The sequence below is a fragment of the Sinohyriopsis cumingii genome, chromosome 2 (genome assembly GCF_028554795.1).
Source record: "Sinohyriopsis cumingii isolate HCF-2022 chromosome 2, ASM2855479v2, whole genome shotgun sequence".
Taxonomy (NCBI): Eukaryota; Metazoa; Mollusca; class Bivalvia; order Unionida; family Unionidae; genus Sinohyriopsis; species Sinohyriopsis cumingii.
Genome location: NC_142962.1, coordinates 148,752,707 through 148,776,778, shown reverse-complemented (window position 1 = coordinate 148,776,778; position 24,072 = coordinate 148,752,707). Strand labels below are relative to the sequence as shown.

The window sequence follows — 24,072 nt, the reverse complement described above, 5'->3', positions numbered from 1 at the left end:
ATGATACCTAAATAGCTCATATGGCAAAGATCACTTTAGATCCAGTTGAAGCCGTGACAGGTGATTCCACTAAGGCTATATTTGTATTTCCATGACATACATATTGCAGCAAGCTCTGTTTTATTGCATGTTTATTGAACATATTGAACAAAACTAGGACCATTTTGGACTAAATTTGGCAGCCCACATGGCACAAGTCTCTATCCTGACCTGTGCATGTACTTAACAAATGTTGAAGCTGGGCATATGTAATTATCTTATGAGTTTAAAGAGTGGACCAGACTGCAAGTTACATATCTTTTGCTGTATGCTGTCCTGGCTACTGACCAACTAGTCCAGCTATCTGAACTATCAGTGTATAGTTTAGGTGGTCATGAATCTCATCTTGGACTGGCAAATAGTCCCTACATAGAGTCCTACACCCAGCAGACTGCCCATATCCATAATACCATTACTTGTTGAACTAGAGTCACATTTGGAGCTATTTGGCCCAACCCAGTCAACTTTGCCAGTCCAACATCCCCCAGGAAGACCTTGGTCAGTGCTAAACATGACACCGTCAGCCCTCTTGGCATACCCAGCAGGTAGAACCTTTTTTTTTATGATGACAAATTGGTATAAGCATTAGTTTATGCAGTGTTATACCCCAGAGTATATAGGAGGATGACAGTGGACCTGCCATTATTCCATGTTCATACAAACTAAACCAATCACACCTGGCTCCTGTCAGAATGCTTTGTGTGAAAAGCAGTTTGGAGCTTCAATTGCAGAGACGGTCAAAATACCTAGACAGCCCTCCACTTTGAAGATATATGATGGGAAGTAGCACATTTTCAACAGCTGGTGTTCTGTTAATATTGCCACGCCACTGTCAGCCTTCATCCCCCAGCTGGCTAAATTCTTTGTTTTCCTACTTGAAGACAACAACCTAACCCCTGTCAGAATCAAGAGATACTGTTCCATGTTTTCAGACATCATGGATGAAATGATATTGGCCACAACAGGACCTTTCTGACTTGTCCAGTTTTTACATATCTAGGCCACACTCACTCACCATTTTCCCAAAATGGAACCTCTCCTGGGTCTTGACTTAGATTAGCTTGTTCTAGCAAGTCACTGAAACAGACTTGGTTCATGATAGTATTAGCTTCAGCTTGCAGGGTGAGTGAGTTTCTTTCTGACAGCCCAGTCATACTAACGACACAACCTGATTTTCATTTCTATCGCAGGTTACCATTGATAGGCAACCAACAAATAATTATCCTTTGTCCTCGATCAATCCATCAAGAAAAAGTTGTATAACCCAGTACACACCATCAGATTTTATTTGAGGTGCATGGAGAATGTTTGTGGCAGCCATCAAAGGCTCTTTACAAAGGTTAAGGCATGAAAGCAAGACATAACCCCACAAGCACTGGCCATTTGGCTATTGAGGGCTATCACATTGGCATGCTTTGAACTCTCACAGGAACAGGTACAGCTCACGTTAATGGGATTAGGTAATGTATTTGATGGAGAATGGAAATTGTTTGATAATTGTTTCTTAGAAAATACATACACAACCACATTACTATCAATCTCTCCCACTCTTCTTCACAAATGCTATTGTCCTGTTAAAAGTTTTGATCAGGCTTAAACTGGTACATCTAGTATACTGGTGGTCACTTAGAGGGAACAATATGAGTTGATCTGTATTAGTTACACCTCTTATCTATATGTTATTTAGATGGACAAATTGTATCTTCTTCTTTCAAAGAGGACTTGATTTGGAGGTCGGGGAGAGTAATTTCCTAATATTGATGTGATTGGGTATGTATTTTCTGATAAACATAATTTGCTAAATAACACAGTAGTTGGGAGCCAAAGAAACCCAACCATGTTATAGACTGAACTGTGTTATAAGCAACCAGGTCAGTTAGCTGAAGAAAATGATGCATGTACCCCCAAAAATATGGGGTTGGGGGTTGGTAATAAATGTGTGCAGTAAAATATGTGCTTCATTGGCACAGTTACCATCTTAAATCGATGCATATAAAATGGGAAATACATCTGTAGTGAAAACAGAGAAGGCATATATAATACTTTACTTTATTTAGAGAACCACGGATTGATACATATATGTGTATACTGTTTATATATACATGTCTTATGTATAGCATGAATAGAAAGTTTGGTACTGACTTCTTTTAAGAAAAATTCTTTGGTTTTATTGAAGATTGTAGTCGGCTTTCTTTGATGAAAGGTGCATGCTTTATTGAAGTCACCGGTAAAGACCAACTTTGGAGAACCAAACAAATGCAGTTTCTTACTGTGGCGGCAACATCAAATAATTGTATTGCATGATTGAAACTGATTTTTTTCCATTTGCTTAGTATGCTTTCATAACGGTCGGTGCTTCAAAGGTAATGTTTTCTTTGAAATTTCAGCAAACTATTTTATCTGGGTAAATTTTAAAAAAAGGAATTGGCCCTTGTTTGGTCGATTGTAGTTGAACTTCCTCCCTGTTTATTGAATAGACCAACAAGTAAGATTATATTTTAACATTTGTGGTAGAGAAGTGATGCTGCCTTACACTTCAGAGATTTAACAAAGGGTCAGTGAACGATAGAGATGCAGGTGTACTGGTCTGATGACAAGGATTAGTACAGAAAATGTGGTTGTTCTGAAAGATTTAATTCTGAGTGGAAAGAAGAGAAATTTTACTTACCATCAACACGCAAATATCAGTCAATGTAAATATATTAATTATTGCCGAGTAGCCCCCAAAAAAATGAAAGATAGATTATGAGATATTGCCTCGTCCGGTTGATCTCCGCTACCAGAAATGTTACCCAAAAAAGCAGATGTGTCACAACATAACAGTACTCATGCTCGATGTCAACATAAGCGGATTATGATATAACAATGCACTGTTAAGATGTTTTGTCAATACGGACAAAAGAAATTGTCTAAGTAACAATAGAAAAATTTCAGTGCATTTTATATCAGGTTTGTGCTTTCATTGGGCCTCTGAATTTCTCCACTCCAAAAACGAATGGTTGTATATACAAGTTTAAACAGCCAATAATGTCACCAATAAAATATCACCAGATGTTATATTTTGCCACCAGTAAGGAAAATAAAATCTCAGTTTGTAACATTAGTAAAGCTGTACATGATCCTAGAAATAACCTTCTATGGCGTTGTCACTTTTGTCAGACTGTAGTATCTTTACCTTAACCTGGACAGCAGAATTTTGTATACATTATATGTTTAGATGTATCAGATTTCATTGCATAATATCATGAACATGGTCTGTCACTGAGTTTGTTTACACTTACCTATATGTACTGCATTTAAATATTTCAAGGTTTTACACTTTTATTAACATTACTTTAATCCATGTATAATTACATGACGTCAGGTGTTAAAAAGTTGCAGAATGTTATTTATTTGCTCCTGAGACATTAAAATGCCCTTAGATGGCTATAAATCTTTCTCTTCTGACTCAGATTATCTGGATAACTGTTGTTCAGATAATTGACAATTACTGTACATTGTACACAGTTTAGTTTATTTGGCACTGCTATAATCTGGCTTCCTCTGCAGACATGCCATATAATATGGTCCCAGTAAGGCCTTTCTAATACTATTTAATTATTTTATATTGCTGCTGTTATCTAAAAGCTAAAAACTTTTTTCCTGAAGTGTTTGATTTAGGGAAGATTTTCTTTGGTTGTAAATCTAGGTGGATTCTTCTAGGTGGATTCTTTAAGTGAATCTTAAATTAGGAACTAGAAATTAATGTTGATTTAATGCCAGAAGGAATGTGATCTCTTGGCTTTTTGTTTTTATTTCAGGCATATAGAAATTGCACAACTGAGAAGGAAGCACAGAGACTACTTGAAAATATTATTGTAAGTTTTCTTTTCTACCTTCTTACAGTCATAGGGCTAATTCCAATCTCTTAAAGCAATAAACATCTTTAACTTTAATGTTGGAAAACTATACGTATGTTAATGGAATCCCATCCACAGTGAGCTAACCACAAAATTCAACCAGAAGTACAGATCAGGGTAATATGTCAACATTCAAGACATGGTAGATTTATGAAAGTACATTTGCAGACAGAACAATCACAGTAAAACCAGTTTGCACAACTTTAGATATGGGTGACCACTTGTCATTTTATACCATAATCATCATGCATGGGTCATTTTTACTATCTAAAATGCACTCACTTGGTGTGAGTGACCACCTGCTACATCTAATCAGTGGCCTCTAGTTTTAAGCAAAATATGCATTTTAGCACCGATATGAACAATCATATCACAAAACCAGATATAAATGCTACAGAGCTCTATTTAATTGTTAGTGACCATGATCACTGAGTAGAGACTACAAGCAGAATGCAGATTGTTTTCAATCTAGGTGAACATACAAATGAGGGAAAAGTGGTTTGTGGTTAATGGTTTCCTTAATTGTATTAGGTAGAGTTGTATTCTACAAACCATGAACAGATTTACCATATATGTTCGGACACCATATTTGTTGGGACACCATAAGTTAATTTTGAAAGTAATTATTCTGTGCAATGTATATTCTGGGACACATCATTTTCTCGCGTTGTACGTTGTGGGATACCTTTTAAATCATTTGAAAATTACATGTCAGAAAATGCACTCAAACTGAAATTTTATATTAAAATATATAAAACAGAGTACTTGATATAAGACTCTTTAATCCACTGCAGCATCATCTCATCAACACAACCCTTCTCCTGCAAATGTATGATCCATTCTTTCAGTGCATGAATATTTATGATGGCTTTCTCATGCCATCAGAAATTATCGTTGAGGCAACACATCACCTTAAACAGAAACTGCAAGGGCTAAAGTCAGATTTTTTTTCTGAATCTGCACCAGTTGTGTTAATTCTCCTACTTTTGATCCCCATCTTCTCATCAATCCATCCAGGAATGAGATCAATGTACACTAGAATTTCATCCATGTTAATGATCATATTGTTGGTGAAATCATCTGCTTCTCTTCTGGCCTCCATGAATACATCAAATGATTTTATTTTCTCCAAATCTTCTGGACAATACTGGGTCATCGATGTCCATGCACAAAGCACTGTATTGTGTCACTTTAAAAATTGTTCCATTGTTTCAATTTATTTTCAACATTTCCATGAATAACGGTGAAAAGGAATCAAAGTTAGGTTCCATATCTCGGCTGTCTTTGTATATTCCAAAAAAAAATCACCAAAATAAAATAAAATCGGCACACTTAAAAGAATCCAGTCGGCTTCCGATGTCAGCTTGCTTTGCCATAAAATAACGCTTGTATTGATATACTTAAAATAAGAAAAATCGGCTTCAAAGAATCCAAAGTCAGCTTCTGAGGTCAGCTTGCTTTGTAATAAAATAACCTTTGTTTTTGATGTCCTGTCTGCAAGTTCAAATAATGAGTTTACTACTCACTGCCAGTTGTGCTTATACACCACCCAGGCTTCTATGTGCTTGGTATCTGTAGTTATAATTATACAGACGGGCATTAATGTCTGCAGATAAATAGTTTATAAACAGTAATAACTTACTTTGATGATACTTTTATAACCTGTGCTAGTGAAAAGATTGCCACTTGCCCTCAAGAGAATGTATTTCCAAATAATGATTTTTTTTTGCGAGATACTGTCATATAGTTGACCTGAATAATTCAGTCTTGGTTATTTTGCACCTAACACCATGTCAGTCATGAATGTCAGCTGTCTTCAAGATATTGGTTGATTATTTCCCTCTCATTTGCAAAATCATCTGCTTTTCATCTGGCTTTCACAAATTCATCAAATGATTTTATTTTCTCCAAATCTTCTGGGCGATGTGGGGTCATCTATGTCCGTGCATGAAGCCCTGTATAGTGTCACTTTAAAATTTGTTACATTGTTTAAATTTATTTTCAAAATTCAAGTGAATATCGGTGCAAAGGAACCAAAGTTAACTTCCATATTTCGGCCGTCTTTGTATGTTCAGCAAATAAAAAACATTGGCACACTTAAAAGAATCCAAAGTCAGCTTCAAGGTCTGCTTTCTTTGTAATAAAAATAACCATTGTCTTTGATGTTCTGTCTGTAAATTCAAATAATGAGTTTACTGCTTGCTGCCAGTTGTGTTTATTCACCACCCGGGCTTCTATGTGCTTGGCATCTGTAGTTATAATTAATACAAATGGGAAATGATGTCTGCTTTAATGATACTTTTATAACCGGTGCTAGAGAAAAGATTGTCACTTGCACACAAGTGAATGTATTTTCAAATAATGAGTTTTCTTTGGAAGATACTGTTCTTTTGGTGACCTGGATATAATTCAGTTTTGTTTATTTTGCACCTAACACCATGTCATTCGTGAATTTGTTTCTCAATGGTAATGTCAATGAACAATATATTGTGTGTTATTGGACATAAGCAATACATGCTACAGTATGGAAGACTAAGCTACATACCGATATATGGATTTCATGGATATATTTTAATCTTTAATGCTCATGATGAATAAAAAGGAATAAATGATAAACAATACGAGCTTAGTTTCTTTCTTTTTATTATCAGATAAGCATTTTGTTTATTTCATTTCTGAAGTCTTGGGACATATGACCTAGGTGAAAAGTTTCATCATAAGTTCTGGGACAGGAAAAAAAATTATTATTTTATCATGTCCCAATATATACAGTAAATATGGTAATTATATGTAAAAAGTGTCATTGTAGTTCTTTAGTCATAAAAATCCCTTTTACAGTTAACCATTTTTTCCATTAAGTGAAGTAATCATAGATAAACACAATTCGCAGGTTTGTATTGTTTGCCTGTTGTGAAAGAAACCTGCACAACTCGGATAAGGTTATCATGAGAGATCTTCTTTGCTTGTTTTCACTGTAGCACCTTGGGTTCTTTTGCTCTTTAAGTTGTTTGTATTTTAAATACCAGTTAATTATATAGTTATGGTAAAGGTTCAAGTTCTTTACTGATTTATCGATGTTAGTGTCATTTAAAGCCTCCAGACAATGCTGAAAAAGCCAGAGAGACCCATTTATTATTTGTATTGTGGTTGACTTAGGTATATCCTTGTGGCTCTAAGCAATTTATTGTGCAAGTTTTATCATAGCTGACTTTACAATTATGGGTAGGGTTAAATATGTTGAGAGAAATGCCTATAATATTTTTGCAAGAACTATGAATAATAAAATATATGTAAAGTATTTTGGGGTATTTTTTCTTAAGCCATGCACAGACCTGTTATGAAATGTTTTGAGAGACAACATTTTGTTGGCAAAGTGCCTTTACTGTATTAGGGAGTCAGTATTCATGTTACCATTTTGCTGTAGATTCTTACAGATGCTTCGCTCCTTCGAATACATTCCCCGATCACATTACATTAGGAATATTAGCCTGCTACCTCGCAAATCCAGCTCCACTAAAATACGAAAATAGTCTTTTCCTTTTTAAATAGACAAAGGGTAATAACTCTTGCCCATTACCTCCCCTTGGCACTGTCAGGTGTCACTGGTTTTTAGCGGCACTAATGTACTGGATAACATTGTACAGTTTTCACTCTGACAATCCAAGCCATTTTTGTGTTCTAATTGACTAATCCAATGTTCCTTTTGGATTAATTCCGTATATTAATCAAATCTGCTGCAAGTTGTATACATTCTGTTATAAAATTTCTTCCAATCTATGTGATTTTGTCACCTTTAGGGACTTTTTGTTCATTTAAGACCACATCAGTTACGCTATCTATCATTGACCTCCACAAGGTCATTACAAGTTAAGATTGACGTTGACTTTTTTCTCTTGCTCTATTTGTAATGGAGTTCGTTTTAGCGAGTTATTTACATTCTGCATTGCTAAATTTTGCTTGTTTTTTCCCTTCGATGTGCCGTTTCTGTAAAAGGTCACCTAAATACATGAATGCATAAGTTCAAAGCATAGTCTGTAAGTTTCTAATGTAATAATGACTTTTCTTATTACTCTGTTAGTAATGGGGAATATATATATATATATATATATATATATATATATATATATATATATATATATATATATATATATATATATATATATATATATATATATATTAGTGAGTTAGTAACCTGATGATTGCTAATTTTAGCTTTTCGTTTTCGTGTCATTTCAGCAGAATGTCATCTAAATGCTATAATGCAACTTCAGTCTACCATGACTCTAGTTTTGTATATACTATCTGAACATCATCTGTAAAATACTGCATGTGAAATTCATGGTCTCAGAAAGTCTTGGCTACAGTATTAGCTAGTTAGTCACATACTGATTTGCTAATCTATGATTTGTTTTCTTTTCTTGTGTCCTTTCAGGAGAAATGTCTACTAAATGTATGAAATGCACATTGGGCAATAGTCCACATGGCATTGAAGGGAAAGAAAGATGGAATAAGTCAAGGAAGACAACCTACAGTTTATTGTTGGCGATACTGACTCATTAGCATGGCATTTAGGCCTTTAAGTTAGGGCGCATGGGGTTTGTACTGGATTCATTGGATCCACCTCCTTATGCCACTGCACCATTACTGGCTGTACAGCTGTCACCAACTGTCCAGCACAGGAGACCTTTTGAGAAGTTGGCCCAGCCAATTAGTTCATAGCTTGCATTTCTGACTCTTTGGATAGTGTTCCCCAGTTTTAGGCATCAAAGTGGGCATAGCTCCCTCTGCATGTCCAAGCAGGGTTTTCAAGCCTATCAGTCTGGATGTATGGGGTTTGTTACAGATCCATTGGATCCAATGCATAATAAAACCGCACCATTGCTGACTGTCCAGACATCACCAGCCACCCAGCCATTGCAACATGGGGACCCTTTCATTGAATCATTCCAGCCAACTCTGATTTACAGGGATCATAGGGACAGATCTCTCCTTCTAACCATACTGTTGGCTACATACCCTTACTATGATTGAGATTTCAAAGAGAAATCTGTCCAGCCAAGCCCTTGGAGTGACCATTACTGGTGATAGCCGGATAGTCTTCAATACTGCCAGCTCCCAGACCAACCATTCACAAAGCAAACCAACCGGGAGCTCCAGCAATGCAGCAGTGGGGACTTCCATATGTTCACTTCTTGTCCACAAGGCAGAGCTAGTGACGCTTTCATAGGGATGGAATTCAGTCTTCATGCCACCTAGTATTTCTTCTCCAGAGCTGCAGTTAGACCCAGATTGGGCCTCGTTGCACAGTGAGTATGACAAACTCCTTCAAATCAACCAGATCCAACCTTGGAATGGACTAAAGTTTAGCTTTCAAGCTGCCGTAGAGGACATTTATAAGGTGTTGGCTTCTTTAAAATGTCCTCCACCCCCTAATGCTACTCAGGACTATAATGCTAAAGAAACGGTAGATCTTGCTGATGAGGAAGATGTGCTGTTGTTCTGGTTCCTTCCCCAATTGGCTAGACATAAGGCAACAGATGCCTTCAGTACAGATCTCCTGGTACTTGACAAGAATATAGCAACTGTTCATATATCTGCTCATCTGTTTTATAAGGCAGACAAAATGTGCTGCATGCCATGTCAGCCCTGGTTCGGGATGTCATTGCTCCTTTTGGTGTTGGATTTGGCCCCGTTGGCACATTTCAGACTTGATGGAGACACCTGGCAATAGCCAGGCTTGGGAGGGGACACCCGGGATGGGTAGGGTCATTGACCAGGGTTGCTCACACTGTCATGGCCAATACCTCGATGGCTACCAATTTACACCTGATACGATGTATCTCATTACTGCGATCCATGTTGCTCCACCTAGTCATACCTTCTCTTTCCAGACATCTGTCTGGGCCACTGTTGCTCTTGAAGAAAGAACAGAGGAAATTCAGAGGCAGGCAGCTCAGGAACTGCCCTTCCACCTTTTCATCCAGTCCACATGATGTTAAATGGCCTCGGGATAGGGGATCTTCTCAGTCACATGTGCATCAGTATATATCCCTAGGAAGCAATCATACAGAGGAGGTAAGAAACCAAATTTTGAGTTCACTGGATCTCCCTGTTCCCTCAGACATGGGGTGATCCAAGTAATTTTGTAAGTACTTTATGTTTCGTTCATCAACAAGCCCCTCCCCTCTTCTTCCTCTCCCCTCTTATCTCTCCAGTCCCAGACCCAGAAGCTTCATGCTGTGGATGCACTGTCAGTTAGTTGGGAGGGTTGTGGGCATTTGCCTACTTTCACATGGTCCTGATACCAAAAATAATACGGAATTTATGGGGTCAGAATTGCAAGGTGATTCTGACCGCCCCTCTCTGATGGCACAAGTCCTGGGCTACCGATCTACTCGATCTAGTGATAGATCTGCTTGGGAAGATTTTAGCCATCACAAATCTTCTCAAGCAACCAGGGTCATGGGTGGTCCATTCCTGCTCAGACCATCTTGATCTCCATGCTTGGCTCTTATCAGGACAGCCTTGTGAGACACAATTTAAACCTTCGATTGTGGAGAGAATCTCTTGAGCAAGGTCCTCCACTCTGAAAGCTTTGGCTCTTTGAGGAGAAACAGTTGGCCTAATCTCTATCAAAGGCTACCACTGCATGATATTGGACACATGGCATCATGGCAGACTTGTTTTGGGGCATATAAGACCTATCAGATATTTTAGCCCATTTTTGGGGTCTCAGCCGACCCAAATCCCTCACTGTTTCCAAATGGAACCAATCCTGGATTTTAACATGGCTCAATTTGTTCAGTTTGAGCCTCTAACCCACACTTTGCTAAAGTTCCTATTGTACAGGACATGTTTCCTGATAGCTTTAGCTTCAGCATGCAGTGTAAGCGAATTGCATACCCTTCTGTCAACCCGAACTATCTTCAGTTCAACTCGGAAGGTTCGGTGGTTCTCTTAACACATCCAGGCTTATTAGCCAAACTCATTTACCGTCCTTCAGTCACCAAAGAGTCATCACTCACTCACTCTCTTCCACAGTCAGGTTGAGAACAGCAGCCATGCAAGATCCTGTTTGTGCCTATTGATTTTGTGGTTAAGAAATGAAAGGTCAAGGTCACTGAATGAAAGAAGAAAAGTTGTGCAGTTAAATTTCAGTTTTAACCATGAACCTTCATCAAAGTTTGTGGATAACTGCATTTTGTGTATGAAAGAAGTCTATTAATTTAGGAATCAGAAGGATATTTGTCAGGGTCACTGACTGAAAGAGAATTTCTTTCGGCATAATACATTTAAACTTTTCTTGTGAGACCATCCCTTCTGCCAAGAAAAGTGGTCTCAAGACAGGTGGTCTCTTAACAGGTTTGTTCAAGATTGCCATTTTCAAGGTCAAAATGCAAGAAGTTTAAGAAGGGAAAATATCCACAATTGTGTACATGCATTTTATTCATTATTTATAGTTCTTGTTAAGATAATGTAATCGTTTAATTTCTAAGAAATTCTAACGAGGAATGAAGATATGCATCTGTCATAAAACATTTTTTTGAAGATCATGTGTATATGAATTGCAAAATTAATAAGGTAATATTTATTTATACTGTCCATAAGTTCATGTCCATACATTTTAGACTCACTTCAATAATAGCGTAAGAACTGGACAGTTACCATTGATAACACTTACACATCCTGTGTATGAATCAGCAACTTTGATCAGACTTTGGGTAAATATGGAATATATAGGTACCAATGAAGGAAATCAAAAGACAGAATCAACCCATCCAGAACAAAATAAATTTATATCAAGACAAAACCCAAACACTTAATTCACTGGTGGTATAAAGAAATTAATATAATAAACAAAGGGTGTAACAGGCTGTACCACAGTGAACATATGACGGCTTGGTTTATGGATTTTAATAATGGTAACATGAAAAAAATCAACAAAAAATATACATGCTATAAAATGGTTGTGGCTTTAAAGGATTAAATAAAGGTCAGTGATATTTAATGAACAGGCTGAGGAGTTGAAGAAACTTGCACACCGAGATAAATGTTTTGTTTGAAATCCTCTCTGATGCATGAACAATGTTTTTAATGTGTTTGGGAGGGTGACTTTACAAGGTTGAGGTGTGTGAGAAACTCCATGCTGAGATGGATAAATGTTGTGAGGGAATAAGTTATGATTTCTCACTGATTATTATCCACCCTAGACTGAATGAAGGCAGGATGGTTGTTCTTATCTTGGACCTAAACCAAACTTACCCAGTGTTTTTGAAGGATGCCACCTTCCCTGTGAAGGATGTTGTCCTGAACTATGTGACTACACAGTCTAATGATTTTGTGAAGGCCCAAGGGTTTAGTTTGAGGCTGAAAGGAAGAACATGGAAATTGATAGACTTTGCCCCAATAGGAGAAGCAAAGATATTTGTACTATGTTGTATGGATTGGAATGTGAAAATATGTGGCAGACTAGTCTAAGCTAATAACATACTCATCATATTGCACTGAAAGACAGAGTGACTTTGCCATCTGCTTTATGAATTTTGGGGCCAAAATGAATTGGTTGAACCTGCTCAGGTTGATCTCAATTTGCCATTGGACTTCATCATCAGATAAAATTTTCAGGAATTGCTGTATTCCTTGACCAAACCTTGTGGATGACTTTCATGTAAGGTAATAAAGAAAACTGCAGATTCTGTGGTGTAAAAATCAGAGGTCAAGGTCTGGTAAGTCCAGTAAGAAATAAAAATTATTTCTGCACATTAAATTAGTCCAAGACCTTGTACCTTGACAGAAGGTTGAGGACATTGATATCTGTTCATCATTAATCTCCATATTCATCCATACTCTGATAGAGTCTACATAGAATATTAAACACTTTGATGGGAATATATACTTCAGGCATAATATTGGTTTTTAAACAAGATAAGTAACAAGTATTTTTTTAAAAGTTGTACATTTTAATTTTCAAATGTTTTTGAAGTACTGTATTTGCCGTAATTGTTATTGGCATTTAATTGCCAGGGGAAGGTATGGGGATAGTTGATAGGCTTTCATAAAACTTGTGTATATAAATGAATATCAGGCATGTGCAACTTCCTCCAGGGTGTGGGCTTGATATCAATTTTTAAATGCACCCTTATGATGTAAATGTAACTGGATCAAACCAGGTCATAGGCAATGCAGTCATATGGAGCCATTGGTTGCACATGCCTGAACTATATGCAAATCTTAATTCTGTTTATAGCATATGCCATCGTGATATTTACTGTAGGAATGTTTATCATATGAATATGTAAATGCTATTTAAGGCATATGCCATAGTGATGTTTATCATGAATATGTAAATACTGTTTAAGGCATATGACATAGTGATATTTACTGTAGGAATGTTTATAATATGAATATGTAAATGCTATTTAAGGGATATGTTATAGTGATGTTTATCATGAATATGTAAATACTGTTTAAGGGATATGTTATTGTGATGTTTATCTTGAATATGTAATACTGTTTAAGGGATATGTTATAGTGATGTTTATCATGAATATGTAAATACTGTTTAAGGGATATGTTATAGTGATGTTTATCATATGAATATGTAAATGCTGTTTAAGGGATATGTTATAGTGATGTTTACTGTAGGAGTATACAAATACTGTTTAAGGCATATGCCATAGTGATATTTACTGTAGGAATATGTAAATACTGTTTAAGGCATATGACATAGTGATATTTACTGTAGGCATATGACATAGTGATATTCACTTATATTTATATCTTTTCTCTTCAAGGTCAGGAGAGGCGCTGGTGTTCTGGAAACCTCGCGTCGGGTAGGTAAAGAAATATCACAGCGAATCCATCTCCTGATGACGTGTGAAGATCCCAGTGCAGTCCTCAAATAGCAAGGATTCATTAGTTCACCTTTTGGACCAATGCCAGTGCTACACATGTTAATATTAAATTCTTCTAACCCCTATTTAAAAAAATAATTTGTCACAGGCAATTTTCAAACATGAATATGGATCCTGTTACCCCAAGGAAGTGAATTGTTTGAGAGTGAACTCGAATGCATTAAACTGAATCACATGCATTGTTGCCAACTCTAATATCAAAGCCTTCATCATTAATTGCTAATGTTTAGAAGATGATCAAGACTAAACATATGACTCATTGTGATGAGTCTGTGTGAGTATAAGAAAAGTACAATTATTAGATTTTTTGCCATGAACTGTAATACAAAATCTCTTTGCATGTTTTTTTTCAAGCTTTTTGTTACAATTTTTCTGTTAATGACAGTTTCGGAGCAGAAACTTGCTCTCTGCAGTGTTTTTGTATGGGATGTTTTTAAAAAGAACTCATTATTCTTTGATATTGTGATAAGGAATCAAATATATACATTATTTGTATCATCAATCATTTACTATTGAGGAACTTCATGATACGTTAAAAATCCTTAGAAAATGGGTAGAGAAGTTGACTAATACATCTGGGAGTTAATTAATGTAGAGTTTTTATTGCTATTGACAAATGTCATAAGTAGATCACTGAGAGCTAATCTAAGGAGAAAACACCAGACATAATTGCCAATCTAATCAGTTGAATGTTATCTCTTCTGCTTCTCCTTTGAACAAATTTGAATTAAAGGATGTTTTTTTAATACTTTAGGATTTTGAATGGAATCACACACATGTAACAAGATTGGTGAGATTATATGCATACTATATCTGAAATGATTTGTCATATTTCACTTTTGGCTTCAATTTTGAAAGTTCCATGAAGCATGTTAAATTGTTTTGGAGAAGATTCATTGGTACAGATAATGCAAAGAGGTTGAATTATCAATTTTTTTGTGTGTGTGCAAAAACGTGGCCTACATTACTTATTTTGGAATATGCTTTAAGCTAATTTATTTGAATCATTTTTCATATCCTGTGGAATAATGGAGGAACCTTAGTAATAGGTAAAAATTTTGTCAGAGTCAGTAATAGTTGAAGATTTTACAATTTTGTCTTGCTTGTATTAGTAGATATTACAACGGGAACTACCACCTTTTTATGCAATGTTACTTTTAAGGGAGTATAATATCTAGAGATTTAATTTGCCAAAGCACATTTCTAAGAAATTAGAAAAATAAAAAATGACAAATAAGCAAACAAATGTCACAGCAAAATTTACATCTATGGACTGCAAGATTTCATAGCTTGAGGAAATAAAGGTTTGCAGTGTTACTTTCTCATGACTTGGTGTTGATGACATTAAAATTGCAAACATTAAGATTTTGTGTTAGATTTTTAATGTCATATATAGGGACATTATGGAACGGATCAGTTTGCTAAGGACATAATGGAATGGTTCACAGTTTGCCGAGGACCTCATGGAATGGTTTCATAGTTTGAAAAGAATTCCATGGAACCCTTCTCTGCCAACTAATCAGATCATTTTCAGTGTCTGAAGGTCATCATGGGCTTGAAAATTTCTCCTGCAAATACATTACCTGATCATATTACATTAGGATAGCTTTCTTTGCTATTGAATCCAGCCCTCCTGGAAAGACGGAAAAAACATGTGTCAATACGTTATATTAACAAAGGGAAGCAACTCTTACAGGTTATCTCCCCTCTACCCACTGGATGGCTACCAGTATATCTGTTTAAACCAGTTTTTCACTTTCACTCCACTTGCTAGGATATTGACCAACAAAACAATTAAGTCTATCAAACTATATACATTATATTTAATCATCCACTTTTCATTGTCAGTGGTACAGTAAGTTGTTGTTTTTGTTTTTGTAGGGTTTAACGCCATTTTTTAGCACACGATAGGCTATACATGGTGCCCCCATGGTGGCCAGTATTAATGGTGGAGGAAGAACCTGGGAAATCCCTGGAAAGAACCAGCGACCCTCGAGAAGCTACTGGCAAGCTTTCTCACATACCCACATTGGCAGAGGTACAGTAAGTAAAATGTATATATGGTGCATATAACATTTTTGTAAAATCCCGTGAATTTATTGTATTTTTAAAAACATTTGTATTCTTCATTTTTGTCACATTTGACTTCAATTGGAGACTTATATTTCACTGGTGGAATTTCCTGGGCGCTGTCTTTAGGCATGTACTCTAAATTATTTAAGGGGAGTCATAACCGGGTCTCAAGATATCAAGGTTCATAAAAACCGGTAATGTAATTTAAAGATGTCTTTGACCTTTATTCCTGTCTCTTACTCTTAGTCTTACTGGAATGTTGCAGACAAAATGGTTGCAGTTTTAAGATTAATTATTGCTTTATTTGTATACAGTTTTACTTAAGATGTTGTTGTAGGGTTTAATGCCATTTTTCAGCACATGATAGGCTATATATGGCGGCCAGTATTAATGGTGGAGGAAGAACCCGGGAAAATCCCGGAAAGAACCACTGACCCATGAGAAGCTACTGGCAAGCTTTCTCACATGCCCACATTGGCCGAATCCAGGATTTGAACCCACACAGACAGAGGTGAGATGGCAGTGATCCGTAATGGAGAACGCTTTAGACCACGTGGGACCCTTTTTTACTTTAGTAACAAGTGTTGTGATTACACAACTTTTTAAACAGAATTCATACTCAAGCTGTGCATAGTAGACAATACAAAAAGAACTGTTTTGTTAATAAATTAAGTGTTTACATCAGGGGTGGGCAAACTACGGCCTGTGAGGGCTTTCATGCGACCCGCCAAGGGTTTTCATGCGGCCTAGGAACAAGTCCTCATTCACATTGACTCTGTTTATGTTACTGTTTATCAAATAAATGTGCTTCTTTTGAAGTTTAAGTTTAAGTTTTCAAATATTAACAACTGAAAATTAATTAGATGTTATTTAGAAAAACCTTTTGTGTTTGCTATTTCAATTATTAATTATTTTACTTAATGAACTATGCAGCCCGTGACAAGGTGTAAATTTGTGTATGCGGCACTTGCACTGGAAAGTTTGCCCACCTCTGGTTTACATGGATGTGTGCTCCTGGAAATAAAGGTACAATATGTGCTCTACTTTCTCTTTTACTTCAACAGTCAATTTATATTTTTCAGTCAGTATAAAATAGTATCAATATTCGTCAGTAAATAAAATAACCTTTCCTCCTAAAGAAATAAATTAAAAAAACATGAACTCATCTTAACCTGACTACCCCTATGTAGAAAAATGGATTTTCTTGCATCTTGGCCAATAAGGAAAGAAATATGAAATATATGTACCTTGATACACTGTAATGTGTCACTATAGTAAAATTGTATGGACTGAAGACAGTCAGATTATAACAGATTAATAAACATCCAACTTCACCTAATACATTGTAATGGCTAAAAGAAATTATCATTTTTTTTTGTTTTTCATGTTTTCTGATTTAGGAAAATTATTGTAGTAGCTGCTTACCAGTAGACCAAGCAGGCTTAAACAATGTTACATCAAGTCATAGCTGCATGAAATTGACATGAAAATTATCTATTTGCTGATAAATTGCGATTATTATAATCATTATTTATTTAATCCGCAGACAGATGCAACACAACTATAGTATTGATGAAATTTGACATGGTACATGCCATTTGTATTTCTAGTCACATGAATACACAAATCTCACACCAGAGGTCCAATAGGCATGTGATATCAACAATAAACCTCTTTCCAGTATTGTTGTACAAAAATATGAAAATATTAAATTAAAATCACATGCTGTTTGTAAAAAAATGAAAGGACAAATATTCTCAATATATTATTCAGAGTACAATGACCTGAAACCTGTTGCTGTTGCAGCAACTTGGAGAAAGATTCATCAAGAATAGAGCAAGTGGTTTTGTTGTATCACATGACTACAACATTGACATGTGCTGTCTGCAAAAAGTTGATGCGTGTTGTGTTTTATTATTCTCTTTTATTATAGAAATGAAAACGTGGTGCAACAAATGTAAGAGATTCAAAGAATTAGAGGATGTTCACAAAATGTACCTGCTGAAACACATGTAAAGCATGTGCAATGTGGACATTGAATACATAGTCTAATGTCCTTAGAAATCAGCTCAAGAGCCACAAACAGACAGCAACATCTATTACTTCTCAGCATGAGGTACTGAGTCAATGTCCCACTTAAGATCTCTGACAAGTCTCATGGGGGATCCCTTCCACCCCACACCCATGAAGATTCAGAAGACAATACCAGATCTTGATACAATTGGAATGAGAAATGATTCAAACCAAAGGTTAGAATTGTGTATGGTCTCTCTAATAATTAAGGCTTTGTTGTTGAGATTGTTGATGAAAGAACATGCCCACAAGGCCTGCCATATATTCCAACAGCTATGGTATTTTATGCTGACCATACCACTCAGTGAAACCAATCAGCAAGACCAAACATTAATACATCACTTAAGAGTGAACAAGCTTTATTCCTAGAACTGTGTGGCTGAGCCATTCTAACATTCCACCACTTTTGATGGCATATTCTATGAAAACAGTGATACATGTTGACAATATGGCATCATCACTGCCATATGGAATGCTCTACTGATGGACCCAAGGTATACAAGATGTGGACAATCCCCAGCTACAGTACAGGTCACATGGGTCATGCATGTGCATTTATTCTTTTTAAATTAAATATAAATTGGGTTGTTTTTTTTTAAAAATCTAACCTACTTTTCTTTAACCAGAGTCTATTCAATCCTGATTTTTGAATGATCTGCTCTTTAACTGTCATCAAGAAACTTCCCAACAAAAGTTATCAATCTTTACAGTCTATTACAATGGTGGCCATGTACTAAGCTCTGGTCAAAATAAGAGCATGTCGAGTGGAATTGTTACAGTCAATGGTAGTACGAATTTGTTTATTAGGATGCATAGCTTTCTTTCTTTGTAACATCACAGCGTGTGACATTCAATCTGGATTCATTTCATCAAAAATGTCTACGTACTTTAACATTGATTTTGCCATATGCACCTCTCAGGGCACCTAAATAATGACCTTCCAAAGAAATATGGATGTAAACGAATCCAAATGAAGCGAATACTTGCCACTTAAAGGTATAAAAAATCAGATTCTATAAAATGACTGAAATAATTGGTATTGAATGCCTACATGACCCATGTGACTTGTACTATAGACAAAGGGGATGAAATGACAATGCCTGAATCATCCAGTCCAACAATGAAACAGACGGAATTCAGCTTTCAGGCGGCAATAGGAGAAGTGTATCCTATCTGCATCTGTGTCTGTCTTCACCTACCATCATCCCTACCTACAAGGTGAAAGCTTCTGTTGATGTAGATGATGACAATGATTGTCCTCCATTTAGGACATTGCCTCAGTCAGCAAAAGCAGAAATCACGACATCTCTCAGAAAAAATTAATGACTCTTGTAATGCAAAAGCCTCGAGTCAGTTGCCACCTATCTTCTCGTCTCTCTGGCATAAGTTGCATTCTGATGCCTGCTGTTTTTAGAAATACCAAATATTGACATGGATGTTTTTGCTTTTGGCATGACTAAACCGCTTTATTATAAAGTCGATCGGTAAGTCTTCAATACCGCCTCCAAACAAGTGAGGAACATTATATAAACTTCCTCACTGCTTGAGTTAACCTCCTTGGTGATATTTCGCCTCGCAGACAATTTGGAAGGAATTACGTCTGGGATTTAGTGAACTGTAGTGCCAAGGTCATGAATAGGGCTTCTCACCACACCATGGCTAATGTTCTGATGGCCTTGACCTTTTCAGATGAAATGCACTCTTCCTGTCTGAAGTCCCATCATATGGCTACCTTGTGCACCTTCCTGTTAGGCTCTCCATTTTTGGGCATCAAATTGAGGTCTGAAATCAGGCAGCATAAAAATTGCTGCTACATCTGTCACTGCAAGCTACCTTATCTGGACATCTACTCGGGGATCATTCGAAAGAATGGACAGTCATTAGCAGGGATAAAGTAGAGGCATTTCTCACAGATGGCAGAATAGTCATGGCCAGGTAAATTATAGGTCATACACCCTTACTTTGCACCATCAGGCAGGGAGAGGAAAAAGAAAACAATGTTTCTCCGCCCATGGGCACCAGAATCCTTATTCCTCAGACTCGGATCAGTCCAGAATGTGAGGGACATTAACTTTAAGATAGTTCTGATCGTCCCTCTGCAATGGGACAAATCCTGGATCAATGATTTCCCTAGCAACAGATGTACCCAGGAAAGTCGTAAAACACCCACCCTGCTCAAGAAGCCTAAATTGAGAGAAACTTCATGCCTGGTTCTTGTCAGGGACACCTTTCACAAAAAGGAGTTGAGGTCTTCATTTGTGAAGAGGCCTTCCACTATGAAGGTGTAAGAAGGGAAATAGAGGGTTTTTCACAAATGGTGTCACATCAGTGATGCCACACCACTCTTTGCCTCCATTACTCAACTGGCCAACTTCTTTCTCTTTGTGTTTGAAGCCAGTACGTTAGCTCTCCTGACTATAAAGTAGATACTGGTCCATATCTTGGACACATTCCGACATTATGGACAAGTTGATAATGGACATAACAAGGACCTTTCCAACTTGATGCCTAACCAGAACATGCTCACTCACATTATTCCCAAAATGGAATCTTCCCTGGGTGTTGACAGGGCTTAACTCATCCAAGTTTGAGCCTCTGTCATCCACATTCATCAATCAGCTATTATATCAGTCTTCTTTCTTTCTGATAGCGCATGTCTCAGTGTGCAGAGTCATTGAGCTGCATGTTCTCTCTTCGTAGACCCAAACTTAATGAGAGTTCTGTCACAGCAGATCCATTGTATTGATGACACAACCTAATTGCCAAAAACAGGCTGACATCACTAGGCAACCAACAATTAACTATTCCCCCCTCCCCTTGATCGATATGTTGAGAGAGATGAAGCTCTAGGATCTTGTACACTAAGATTTTATCTGAAGCATACAGAGAATATCAATAATGGTTAGACCATGCTTTTTCTGCCTCTCAAGTCCATAAAGCATGACATAACACCTCCAATGCTAGCCACTTGGTTATAAAATCAGCATATACTAACCTCTCTCAGGAACAGGTATCCTCATGAAAATCTTGGCTCACAAATAATGCAATATCCATGAGCCTGGCATTTGAACATAATGTCTCCATTCAAGAGATAATGGAGTCAGTTGGATGGCATGCCCAGACCATTTTCTCCAGCTTTTATATGCCGGACATGGCTTTGAAGAAGAAAGAACTGAACCTCATTGTGCTATAGGCATCTGTGAAGACAGTAACCACTCCTCACTAATGATGGCTCACCTTTGTAACCAGGAGATATCAGCCACTTTTTGCTGGATTCGCCTGGGAGAAACATTAAAGGTGAGACCAATTAAGTGCAGAATCCCATAGCGATCTCCTCACATGCCTAGAACTAAGGTCTCTAGTTGTGCTTACCTAACCGTTAGTAGAACATGCTTGCTCCTCCTGGGTGATACAGGTAGAGGTAGGATGCTCAGTATTTCCTCCTCCAGGGTGACACAGGTAGAAGTAGCATGCTCAGTATTTCTTCCTCCTCTTACCCATTCTTTCTATTGTAATGTGATCAGGTAATGTATTTGCAAGAGAAATAAGTTTTTTTTAGTAAATTATGTTTCTTTTACAAGGATTACCTGATTACATCACAAATAATCCCTCCCACCCTCCCTGCAATATGAGCATCCTTTATGGTCTTGTTCATGTAAAACATTGGTTTAAACCAGATATATGCGGGAAGGGGGTGGGGGGTGTAGAAAGGGAGATAACCTGGATTTGGAGGTAGCAAGGAAAGTTATCCTAAAGTGATGTGATGAGGTAAGTTTTATAGAAGAAACAAAAATTTACCCAAATAAATTGCTTTCTTAAAATGTTATTGAAGCTAGAGGCAATGCATTCACTTTGCAGACATTTAATAGGCCTAAAGCAGATTTAATGTTAACTTCTTGATGAAGCACTCATCATAGCCAGAATTGACATTGACCTTTGGTTTGTTTCCATGCAGGTGTTAATCCTGTTAAATTGAAACATATAGTTGTTAGATGTGCATGTCATTCCACTCCTACTACTGGCTAAGACATGTCTAAGTTTTCCTTGAACAGCTGTGGAAGCTGGACAGTGTTTCAGTCCAAACATTATTTCAGCTGGAAGAAGGTCATGCATGTACTAGTTAGCTGATTGTTTTAAAATAAGTACAGTGAGTGAAGAAATTACACATATTTTCAGACAAGTACCAGTTTCAAATTCAATGAATGTCTTATGATTTGTGTACCAGTATAGTCATAGTACATATAATAGTCCCAATCCAAATGTTTCAGTATTCTTGTGCAATAAAAGAGATAGTATTCACCAGTATAAAGTTGTGTTTTTGTTTGTTCCTTCATTTGTTTTCTATAATAATTCTTACACAAAATATTAAAGTATATACCAGTCTCCAAGAAAGCAGCAGGAGACTACAGTTGTGCTTCTACTCTATCAACTTTCATATTAGTCATTTCTTCTCTCTCTCTCTCTCTCTCTCTCTCTCTCTATATATATATATATATATATATATATATATATATATATATATATATATATATATATGTATGTATGTTAGCAAATTCAATAACATGATCTGTAACAATATCAATAATTAGAGCTATATGAAGTCGTCCAACATGATGAACTTGGAACTGGCAATGTGAGTAATAGCATGTACAAAAACATGAGCAGTGTGGCTTTGACATTGACAACATTAATATCATTTCATAGAGATTGGTTATGCTTTGTTTCTTTGATAATGATGTTCCTTCAGTGAACTCTGCCATAAGTGAGCAGTTAGAAAAGTGCACAAATAGCAAAGACTGGTCTGTAAAGTCATGGCATTGATTGTCAAAATACTAGAATGAAATCTTTTAGATGGACAAGTGTTTATATTCACAGGGAACAAATGAAAAGACAGGGATCATTTACCATCATTGATGTGTACTTCATAGCAAAGTTGACAGTTATTTTTGCCTTGGATTTATTTTTTGTTGGTTTCCATTGAAAGTCAGTCAGTGAAATTTGCCATGTAACCTTTTAATTTGCATTGCCTTTTGCTTATTTTTCATTCCAACAATTTGGCTTCAACTTTTGTTGGTTCTTTTAAACTTTTTTCATGACATTTTGTTAATGACTTTTATCTGGAAGCAGGCATTGATGTATCCACTTACTTTAAAAATTGGAGTAAATAGGCAGCACTTTGCAGCAGAGTTTGACAGCATCATAACAGGAAATTCTGCATATTTATTAGTGTTTCTACCTTTAAAGTTCTGAAATTTTGTCATAAGTAAATAGGAGAGTGAATTGGCATTGCCCAATCCGATGCAAAATATTTAATAAATAAAGAAATAGAAGTTGATGTTTTAATTTGTGCTAGTATTAAATGCATGCTAATACTGCACAAATCTGTTGTCATCACTTATTTTAAATGCATGTATTTCAGTGTAGTTTATTGTACATGAAAGTTGTCAATAAATTTTAAAGATAAAAGAATTTTGTTGATGAATTGTTGAATATCTCTTAACTATCATGCAATATCTTGATCATCCACCAAAAGGAAGTTACAAAATAAGATTTTTAAGGGAGATTGCTGTTTAACAGGAACATCAGAACCTGGCTTTCATATGTAATGTCTCCATTTGAGAGGAGAGAACCGAACCTCATTGGGCTAGTGGTTGCTGCACAGACAGTAACTACTCCCCACTTATGACAGCACAACCAGGTGGTATTGGCCACTTTTGCTGGATTTGCTTGGGAGAAATATACATAATTAGTCAATAGAATTCTCTTTTTACATTTATTTATTTATTATATTTGTCAGAATTTGAGAACATTTGGCACACCAGTTTACAACAAATCGGCCTTTAATTTCTTCATTTTCCCCATGAATAGTTGACCATTTAATTGTAAAAGGTGATATATTTTTTGTGTAACTGGTATTTATGGCTGTTGCCATGCTTGTGCTTTCAAGTCTATTGTACTGCATCTGATCATTGTGAGTGTGTGTGACAGTTGATGTAAACTTGAAAAATCATTGAATTTGAGGAGTTGCCTTAAAACTACTTAAATTTTGAAGAAGTTAATTTTATTTTTTAAAT

At 36.4% G+C, this 24,072-nt stretch overlaps 1 long non-coding RNA gene across 1 annotated transcript; it reads left to right on the top strand.

Annotated features, from left to right (window-relative positions):
* The first annotated feature begins 3,834 nt into the window (after window positions 1–3,834).
* Window positions 3,835–22,307, top strand: LOC149806055 (uncharacterized). The gene is made up of 2 exons (XR_016419846.1): window positions 3,835–3,896; window positions 13,733–22,307. It is a non-coding gene; the product is annotated as an uncharacterized LOC149806055 (long non-coding RNA).
* Window positions 22,308–24,072: the final 1,765 nt, after the last annotated feature.